General features: G+C 66.4%; 1 pseudogene; it reads right to left on the bottom strand.

The window, feature by feature from the left end:
- Positions 1–9,456: 9,456 nt before the first annotated feature.
- Positions 9,457–9,678, bottom strand: part of LOC140396607 (nicotinate-nucleotide pyrophosphorylase [carboxylating]-like) — a 17,387-nt pseudogene continuing 17,165 nt past the window's right edge.

The following is a 9,678-nucleotide window of genomic DNA, read 5'->3' as shown; positions in this document are numbered from 1 at the left end:
TCTCTGAGCGTGGGGTACGGGCTGGTCTCTGAGCGTGGGGTACGGACTGGTCTCTGAGCGTGGGGTACGGGCTGGTCTCTGAGCGTGGGGTACGGACTGGTCTCTGAGCGTGGGGTACGGACTGGTCTCTGAGCGTGGGGTACGGGCTGGTCACTGAGCGTGGGGTACGGGCTGGTCTCTGAGCGTGGGGTACGGGCTGGTCTCTGAGCGTGGGGTACGGGCTGGTCTCTGAGCGTGGGGTACGGACTGGTCTCTGAGCGTGGGGTACGGGCGGGTCTCTGAGCGTGGGGTACGGGCTGGTCTCTGAGCGTGGGGTACGGACTGGTCTCTGAGCGTGGGGTACGGGCTGGTCTCTGAGCGTGGGGTACGGGCTGGTCTCTGAGCGTGGGGTTCACGCTGGTCTCTGAGCGTGGGGTTCGGGCTGGTCTCTGAGCGTGGGGTACGGGCTGGTCTCTGAGCGTGGGGTACGGGCTGGTCTCTGAGCGTGGGGTACGGGCTGGTCTCTGAGCGTGGGGTACGGGCTGGTCTCTGAGCGTGGGGTTCACGCTGGTCTCTGAGCGTGGGGTTCACGCTGGTCTCTGAGCGTGGGGTACGGGCTGGTCTCTGAGCGTGGGGTACGGGCTGGTCTCTGAGCGTGGGGTACGGGCTGTCTCTGAGCGTGGGGTTCACGCTGGTCTCTGAGCGTGGGGTACGGGCTGGTCTCTGAGCGTGGGGTACGGGCTGGTCTCTGAGCGTGGGGTACGGACTGGTCTCTGAGCGTGGGGTTCACGCTGGTCTCTGAGCGTGGGGTTCACGCTGGTCTCTGAGCGTGGGGTACGGGCTGGTCTCTGAGCGTGGGGTACGGGCTGGTCTCTGAGCGTGGGGTACGGGCTGGTCTCTGAGCGTGGGGTACGGGCTGGTCTCTGAGCGTGGGGTACGGGCTGGTCTCTGAGCGTGGGGTACGGGCTGGTCTCTGAGCGTGGGGTACGGGCTGGTCTCTGAGCGTGGGTTTCACGCTGGTCTCTGAGCGTGGGGTTCACGCTGGTCTCTGAGCGTGGGGTACGGGCTGGTCTCTGAGCGTGGGGTACGGGCTGGTCTCTGAGCGTGGGGTACGGGCTGGTCTCTGAGCGTGGGGTACGGGCTGGTCTCTGAGCGTGGGGTTCACGCTGGTCTCTGAGCGTGGGGTTCACGCTGGTCTCTGAGCGTGGGGTACGGACTGGTCTCTGAGCGTGGGGTACGGGCTGGTCTCTGAGCGTGGGGTACGGGCTGGTCTCTGAGCGTGGGGTACGGACTGGTCTCTGAGCGTGGGGTACGGACTGGTCTCTGAGCGTGGGGTTCACGCTGGTCTCTGAGCGTGGGGTTCACGCTGGTCTCTGAGCGTGGGGTACGGCTGGTCTCTGAGCGTGGGGTTCACGCTGGTCTCTGAGCGTGGGGTACGGGCTGGTCTCTGAGCGTGGGGTACGGGCTGGTCTCTGAGCGTGGGGTACGGGCTGGTCTCTGAGCGTGGGGTTATGGGCTGGTCTCTGAGCGTGGGGTACGGGCTGGTCGCTGAGCGTGGGGTACGGACTGGTCTCTGAGCGTGGGGTACGGGCTGGTCTCTGAGCGTGGGGTACGGGCTGGTCTCTGAGCGTGGGGTACGGGCTGGTCTCTGAGCGTGGGGTACGGGCTGGTCTCTGAGCGTGGGGTTCACGCTGGTCTCTGAGCGTGGGGTACGGGCTGGTCTCTGAGCGTGGGGTACTGGCTGGTCTCTGAGCGTGGGGTACGGGCTGGTCTCTGAGCGTTGGGTACGGGCTGGTCTCTGAGCGTGGGGTACGGGCTGGTCTCTGAGCGTGGGGTTCGGGCTGGTCTCTGAGCGTGGGGTACGGGCTGGTCTCTGAGCGTGGGGTACGGGCTGGTCTCTGAGCGTGGGGTACGGGCTGATCTCTGAGCGTGGGGTACGGACTGGTCTCTGAGCGTGGGGTACGGGCTGGTCTCTGAGCGTGGGGTACGGACTGGTCTCTGAGCGTGGGGTACGGGCTGGTCACTGAGCGTGGGGTACGGGCTGGTCTCTGAGCGTGGGGTACGGGCTGGTCTCTGAGCGTGGGCTTCACGCTGGTCTCTGAGCGTGGGGTACGGGCTGGTCTCTGAGCGTGGGGTTCACGCTGGTCTCTGAGCGTGGGGTACGGGCTGGTCTCTGAGCGTGGGGTACGGGCTGGTCTCTGAGCGTGGGGTACGGGCTGGTCTCTGAGCGTGGGGTACGGACTGGTCTCTGAGCGTGGGGTACGGGCGGGTCTCTGAGCGTGGGGTACGGGCTGGTCTCTGAGCGTGGGGTACGGACTGGTCTCTGAGCGTGGGGTACGGGCTGGTCTCTGAGCGTGGGGTACGGGCTGGTCTCTGAGCGTGGGGTTCACGCTGGTCTCTGAGCGTGGGGTACGGGCTGGTCTCTGAGCGTGGGGTACGGGCTGGTCTCTGAGCGTGGGGTACGGGCTGGTCTCTGAGCGTGGGGTACGGGCTGGTCTCTGAGCGTGGGGTTCACGCTGGTCTCTGAGCGTGGGGTTCACGCTGGTCTCTGAGCGTGGGGTACGGGCTGGTCTCTGAGCGTGGGGTACGGGCTGGTCTCTGAGCGTGGGGTACGGGCTGTCTCTGAGCGTGGGGTTCACGCTGGTCTCTGAGCGTGGGGTACGGGCTGGTCTCTGAGCGTGGGGTACGGACTGGTCTCTGAGCGTGGGGTTCACGCTGGTCTCTGAGCGTGGGGTTCACGCTGGTCTCTGAGCGTGGGGTACGGGCTGGTCTCGGAGCGTGGGGTACGGGCTGGTCTCTGAGCGTGGGGTACGGCCTGGTCTCTGAGCGTGGGGTACGGGCTGGTCTCTGAGCGTGGGGTACGGCTGGTCTCTGAGCGTGGGGTACGGGCTGGTCTCTGAGCGTGGGGAACGGGCTGGTCTCTGAGCGTGGGGTTCACGCTGGTCTCTGAGCGTGGGGAATTGGCTGGTCTCTGAGCGTGGGGTTCACGCTGGTCTCTGAGCGTGGGGTACGGGCTGGTCTCTGAGCGTGGGGTTCACGCTGGTCTCTGAGCGTGGGGTACGGCGGGTCTCTGAGCGTGGGGTACGGGCTGGTCTCTGAGCGTGGGGTACGGGCTGGTCTCTGAGCGTGGGGTACGGGCTGGTCTCTGAGCGTGGGGTTCACGCTGGTCTCGGAGCGTGGGGTTCACGCTGGTCTCTGAGCGTGGGGTACGGGCTGGTCTCTGAGCGTGGGGTACGGACTGGTCTCTGAGCGTGGGGTTCACGCTGGTCTCTGAGCGTGGGGTACGGCTGGTCTCTGAGCGTGGGGTACGGGCTGGTCTCTGAGCGTGGGGTACGGGCTGGTCTCTGAGCGTGGGGTACGGGCTGGTCTCTGAGCGTGGGGTACGGGCTGGTCTCTGAGCGTGGGGTACGGGCTGGTCTCTGAGCGTGGGGTACGGGCTGGTCTCTGAGCGTGGGGTACGGGCTGGTCTCTGAGCGTGGGGTACGGGCTGGTCTCTGAGCGTGGGGTACGGGCTGGTCTCTGAGCGTGGGGTTCACGCTGGTCTGTGAGCGTGGGGTACGGACTGGTCTCAGAGCGTGGGGTACGGGCTGGTCTCTGAGCGTGGGGTACGGGCTGGTCTCTGAGCGTGGGGTACGGACTGGTCTCTGAGCGTGGGGTACGGGCTGGTCTCTGAGCGTGGGGTACGGGCTGGTCTCTGAGCGTGGGGTACGGACTGGTCTCTGAGCGTGGGGTACGGACTGGTCTCTGAGCGTGGGGTTCACGCTGGTCTCTGAGCGTGGGGTTCACGCTGGTCTCTGAGCGTGGGGTACGGCTGGTCTCTGAGCGTGGGGTTCACGCTGGTCTCTGAGCGTGGGGTACGGGCTGGTCTCTGAGCGTGGGGTACGGGCTGGTCTCTGAGCGTGGGGTACGGGCTGGTCTCTGAGCGTGGGGTACGGGCTGGTCTCTGAGCGTGGGGTTCACGCTGGTCTCTGAGCGTGGGGTACGGGCTGGTCTCTGAGCGTGGGGTACGGGCTGGTCTCTTGAGCGTGGGGTTCACGCTGGTCTCTGAGCGTGGGGTACGGGCTGGTCTCTGAGCGTGGGGTACGGGCTGGTCTCTGAGCGTGGGGTACGGGCTGGTCTCTGAGCGTGGGGTACGGGCTGGTCTCTGAGCGTGGGGTACGGGCTGGTCTCTGAGCGTGGGGTACGGGCTGGTCTCTGAGCGTGGGGTTCACGCTGGTCTCTGAGCGTGGGGTTCACGCTGGTCTCTGAGCGTGGGGTACGGGCTGGTCTCTGAGCGTGGGGTACGGGCTGGTCTCTGAGCGTGGGGTTCACGCTGGTCTCTGAGCGTGGGGTACGGACTGGTCTCTGAGCGTGGGGTACGGGCTGGTCACTGAGCGTGGGGTACGGACTGGTCTCTGAGCGTGGGGTTCACGCTGGTCTCTGAGCGTGGGGTACGGGCTGGTCTCTGAGCGTGGGGTACGGGCTGGTCTCTGAGCGTGGGGAACGGGCTGGTCTCTGAGCGTGGGGTACGGGCTGGTCTCTGAGCGTGGGGTACGAGCTGGTCTCTGAGCGTGGGGAACGGGCTGGTCTCTGAGCGTGGGGTTCACGCTGGTCTCTGAGCGTGGGGTACGGGCTGGTCTCTGAGCGTGGGGTTCACGCTGGTCTCTGAGCGTGGGGTTCACGCTGGTCTCTGAGCGTGGGGTACGGGCTGGTCTCTGAGCGTGGGGTACGGGCTGGTCTCTGAGCGTGGGGAACGGGCTGGTCTCTGAGCGTGGGGTTCACGCTGGTCTCTGAGCGTGGGGTTCACGCTGGTCTCTGAGCGTGGGGTACGGGCTGGTCTCTGAGCGTGGGGTACGGGCTGGTCTCTGAGCGTGGGGTACGGGCTGGTCTCTGAGCGTGGGGTTCACACTGGTCTCGGAGCGTGGGGTTCACGCTGGTCTCTGAGCGTGGGGTACGGGCGGGTCTCTGAGCGTGGGGTCCACGCTGGTCTCGGAGCGTGGGGTACGGGCTGGTCTCTGAGCGTGGGGTACGGGCTGGTCTCTGAGCGTGGGGTACGGGCTGGTCTCTGAGCGTGGGGTACGGGCTGGTCTCTGAGCGTGGGGTTCACGCTGGTCTCTGAGCGTGGGGAACGGGCTGGTCTCTGAGCGTGGGGTACGGGCTGGTCTCTGAGCGTGGGGTACGGGCTGGTCTCTGAGCGTGGGGTACGGGCTGGTCTCTGAGCGTGGGGTTCACGCTGGTCTCTGAGCGTGGGGTACGGGCTGGTCTCTGAGCGTGGGGTACGGGCTGGTCTCTGAGCGTGGGGTACGGGCTGGTCTCTGAGCGTGGGGTACGGGCTGGTCTCTGAGCGTGGGGTACGGGCTGGTCTCTGAGCGTGGGGTACGGCCTGGTCTCTGAGCGTGGGGTACGGGCTGGTCTCTGAGCGTGGGGTTCACGCTGGTCTCTGAGCGTGGGGTACGGGCTGGTCTTTGAGCGTGGGGTACGGGCTGGTCTCTGAGCGTGGGTACGGGCTGGTCTCTGAGCGTGGGGTACGGGCTGGTCTCTGAGCGTGGGGTTCACGCTGGTCTCTGAGCGTGGGGTACGGCTGGTCTCTGAGCGTGGGTTACGGGCTGGTCTCTGAGCGTGGGGTTCACGCTGGTCTCTGAGCGTGGGGTACGGGCTGGTCTCTGAGCGTGGGGTTCACGCTGGTCTCTGAGCGTGGGGTACGGGCCGGTCTCTGAGCGTGGGGTACGGGCTGGTCTCTGAGCGTGGGGTACGGGCTGGTCTCTGAGCGTGGGGTACGGACTGGTCTCTGAGCGTGGGGTACGGGCTGGTCTCTGAGCGTGGGGTACGGGCTGGTCTCTGAGCGTGGGGTTCACGCTGGTCTCTGAGCGTGGGGTACGGGCTGGTCTCTGAGCGTGGGGTACGGCCTGGTCTCTGAGCGTGGGGTTCACGCTGGTCTCTGAGCGTGGGGTACGGGCTGGTCTCTGAGCGTGGGGTACGGGCTGGTCTCTGAGCGTGGGGTACGGGCTGGTCTCTGAGCGTGGGGTTCACGCTGGTCTCTGAGCGTGGGGTACGGGCTGGTCTCTGAGCGTGGGGTACGGGCTGGTCTCTGAGCGTGGGGTACGGACTGGTCTCTGAGCGTGGGGTTCACGCTGGTCTCTGAGCGTGGGGTACGGGCTGGTCTCTGAGCGTGGGGTACGGGCTGGTCTCTGAGCGTGGGGAACGGGCTGGTCTCTGAGCGTGGGGTACGGGCTGGTCTCTGAGCGTGGGGTACGAGCTGGTCTCTGAGCGTGGGGAACGGGCTGGTCTCTGAGCGTGGGGTTCACGCTGGTCTCTGAGCGTGGGGTACGGGCTGGTCTCTGAGCGTGGGGTTCACGCTGGTCTCTGAGCGTGGGGTTCACGCTGGTCTCTGAGCGTGGGGTACGGGCTGGTCTCTGAGCGTGGGGTACGGGCTGGTCTCTGAGCGTGGGGAACGGGCTGGTCTCTGAGCGTGGGGTTCACGCTGGTCTCTGAGCGTGGGGTTCACGCTGGTCTCTGAGCGTGGGGTTCACGCTGGTCTCTGAGCGTGGGGTACGGGCTGGTCTCTGAGCGTGGGGTACGGGCTGGTCTCTGAGCGTGGGGTACGGGCTGGTCTCTGAGCGTGGGGTTCACGCTGGTCTCGGAGCGTGGGGTTCACGCTGGTCTCTGAGCGTGGGGTACGGGCGGGTCTCTGAGCGTGGGGTTCACGCTGGTCTCGGAGCGTGGGGTACGGGCTGGTCTCTGAGCGTGGGGTACGGGCTGGTCTCTGAGCGTGGGGTACGGGCTGGTCTCTGAGCGTGGGGTACGGGCTGGTCTCTGAGCGTGGGGTTCACGCTGGTCTCTGAGCGTGGGGAACGGGCTGGTCTCTGAGCGTGGGGTACGGGCTGGTCTCTGAGCGTGGGGTTCACGCTGGTCTCTGAGCGTGGGGTACGGGCTGGTCTCTGAGCGTGGGGTACGGGCTGGTCTCTGAGCGTGGGGTACGGGCTGGTCTCTGAGCGTGGGGTACGGCCTGGTCTCTGAGCGTGGGGTACGGGCTGGTCTCTGAGCGTGGGGTTCACGCTGGTCTCTGAGCGTGGGGTACGGGCTGGTCTTTGAGCGTGGGGTACGGGCTGGTCTCTGAGCGTGGGGTACGGGCTGGTCTCTGAGCGTGGGGTACGGGCTGGTCTCTGAGCGTGGGGTTCACGCTGGTCTCTGAGCGTGGGGTACGGCTGGTCTCTGAGCGTGGGTTACGGGCTGGTCTCTGAGCGTGGGGTTCACGCTGGTCTCTGAGCGTGGGGTACGGGCTGGTCTCTGAGCGTGGGGTTCACGCTGGTCTCTGAGCGTGGGGTACGGGCCGGTCTCTGAGCGTGGGGTACGGGCTGGTCTCTGAGCGTGGGGTACGGGCTGGTCTCTGAGCGTGGGGTACGGACTGGTCTCTGAGCGTGGGGTACGGGCTGGTCTCTGAGCGTGGGGTACGGGCTGGTCTCTGAGCGTGGGGTTCACGCTGGTCTCTGAGCATGGGGTACGGGCTGGTCTCTGAGCGTGGGGTACGGGCTGGTCTCTGAGCGTGGGGTACGGGCTGGTCTCTGAGCGTGGGGTTCACGCTGGTCTCTGAGCGTGGGGTACGGGCTGGTCTCTGAGCGTGGGGTACGGGCTGGTCTCTGAGCGTGGGGTACGGGCTGGTCTCTGAGCGTGTGGTTCACGCTGGTCTCTGAGCGTGGGGTACGGGCTGGTCTCTGAGCGTGGGGTACGGGCTGGTCTCTGAGCGTGGGGTACGGGCTGGTCTCTGAGCGTGGGGTACGGGCTGGTCTCTGAGCGTGGGGTACGGGCTGGTCTCTGAGCGTGGGGTACGGGCTGGTCTCTGAGCGTGGGGTACGTCCTGGTCTCTGAGCGTGGGGTTCACGCTGGTCTCTGAGCGTGGGGTTCACGCTGGTCTCTGAGCGTGGGGTTCACGCTGGTCTCTGAGCGTGGGGTTCACGCTGGTCTCTGAGCGTGGGGTACGGGCTGGTCTCTGAGCGTGGGGTTCACGCTGGTCTCTGAGCGTGGGGTACGGGCTGGTCTCTGAGCGTGGGGTACGGGCTGGTCTCTGAGCGTGGGGTTCACGCTGGTCTCTGAGCGTGGGGTACGGGCTGGTCTCTGAGCGTGGGGTACGGGCTGGTCTCTGAGCGTGGGGTACGGGCTGGTCTCTGAGCGTGGGGTACGGGCTGGTCTCTGAGCGTGGGGTTCACGCTGGTCTCTGAGCGTGGGGTTCACGCTGGTCTCTGAGCGTGGGGTTCACGCTGGTCTCTGAGCGTGGGGTACGGGCTGGTCTCTGAGCGTGGGGTACGGGCTGGTCTCTGAGCGTGGGGTACGGGCTGGTCTCTGAGCGTGGGGTACGGGCTGGTCTCTGAGCGTGGGGTACGGGCTGGTCTCTGAGCGTGGGGTACGGGCGGGTCTCTGAGCGTGGGGTACGGACTGGTCTCTGAGCGTGGGGTACGGGCTGGTCTCTGAGCGTGGGGTACGGGCTGGTCTCTGAGCGTGGGGTTCACGCTGGTCTCTGAGCGTGGGGTACGGGCTGGTCTCTGAGCGTGGGGTTCGGGCTGGTCTCTGAGCGTGGGGTTCACGCTGGTCTCTGAGCGTGGGGTACGGGCTGGTCTCTGAGCGTGGGGTACGGGCTGGTCTCTGAGCGTGGGGTTCACGCTGGTCTCTGAGCGTGGGGTACGGGCTGGTCTCTGAGCGTGGGGTACGGGCTGGTCTCTGAGCGTGGGGTACGGGCTGGTCTCTGAGCGTGGGGTACGGGCTGGTCTCTGAGCGTGGGGTACGGGCTGGTCTCTGAGCGTGGGGTACGGGCTGGTCTCTGAGCGTGGGGTACGGCTGGTCTCTGAGCGTGGGGTACGGGCTGGTCTCTGAGCGTGGGGTACGGGCTGGTCTCTGAGCGTGGGGTACGGGCTGGTCTCTGAGCGTGGGGTACGGGCTGGTCTCTGAGCGTGGGGTACGGGCTGGTCTCTGAGCGTGGGGAACGGGCTGGTCTCTGAGCGTGGGGTACGGGCTGGTCTCTGAGCGTGGGGTACGGACTGGTCTCTGAGCGTGGGGTACGGGCTGGTCTCTGAGCGTGGGGTACGGGCTGGTCTCTGAGCGTGGGGTACGGGCTGGTCTCTGAGCGTGGGGTACGGGCTGGTCTCTGAGCGTGGGGTACGGGCTGGTCTCTGAGCGTGGGGTACGGGCTGGTCTCTGAGCGTGGGGTACGAGCTGGTCTCTGAGCGTGGGGTACGGGCTGGTCTCTGAGCGTGGGGTACGGGCTGGTCTCTGAGCGTGGGGTTCACGCTGGTCTCTGAGCGTGGGGTGCGGGCTGGTCTCTGAGCGTGGGGTACGGGCTGGTCTCTGAGCGTGGGGTACGGGCTGGTCTCTGAGCGTGGGGTACGGGCTGGTCTCTGAGCGTGGGGTACGGGCTGGTCTCTGAGCGTGGGGTGCGGGCTGGGGGGAATATATGCGACGGACGTGTGATTGCATCAGCTTTAGAATTTCAGACGAGACAACCCATAATTCTGATTAATGCTTTAATTGCTAATCTGACGTAACGATCCCAAGCGTAGGAGTAGAGAGTCCGTGTGGAGCACCCTCGCGCAGCATTGTCGGGGCGCGCGGGGGTGGGACAGACGACTGCGCGAGGCAGCAGCTTAAGTCCGCCGCTAGAAGGCGAAGTTTCTGCGCATTGGCGGGCTCTCCAGGCTGGGGGTCTGCTCCCCCGCTCCGTTACCCACCGCA

Source organism: Scyliorhinus torazame, chromosome 19 (genome assembly GCF_047496885.1).
Source record: "Scyliorhinus torazame isolate Kashiwa2021f chromosome 19, sScyTor2.1, whole genome shotgun sequence".
In the NCBI taxonomy this organism is placed as follows: domain Eukaryota; kingdom Metazoa; phylum Chordata; class Chondrichthyes; order Carcharhiniformes; family Scyliorhinidae; genus Scyliorhinus; species Scyliorhinus torazame.
Note: the sequence above shows the minus strand (reverse complement) of the source record. Positions and strands in the feature narration are given on the sequence as shown.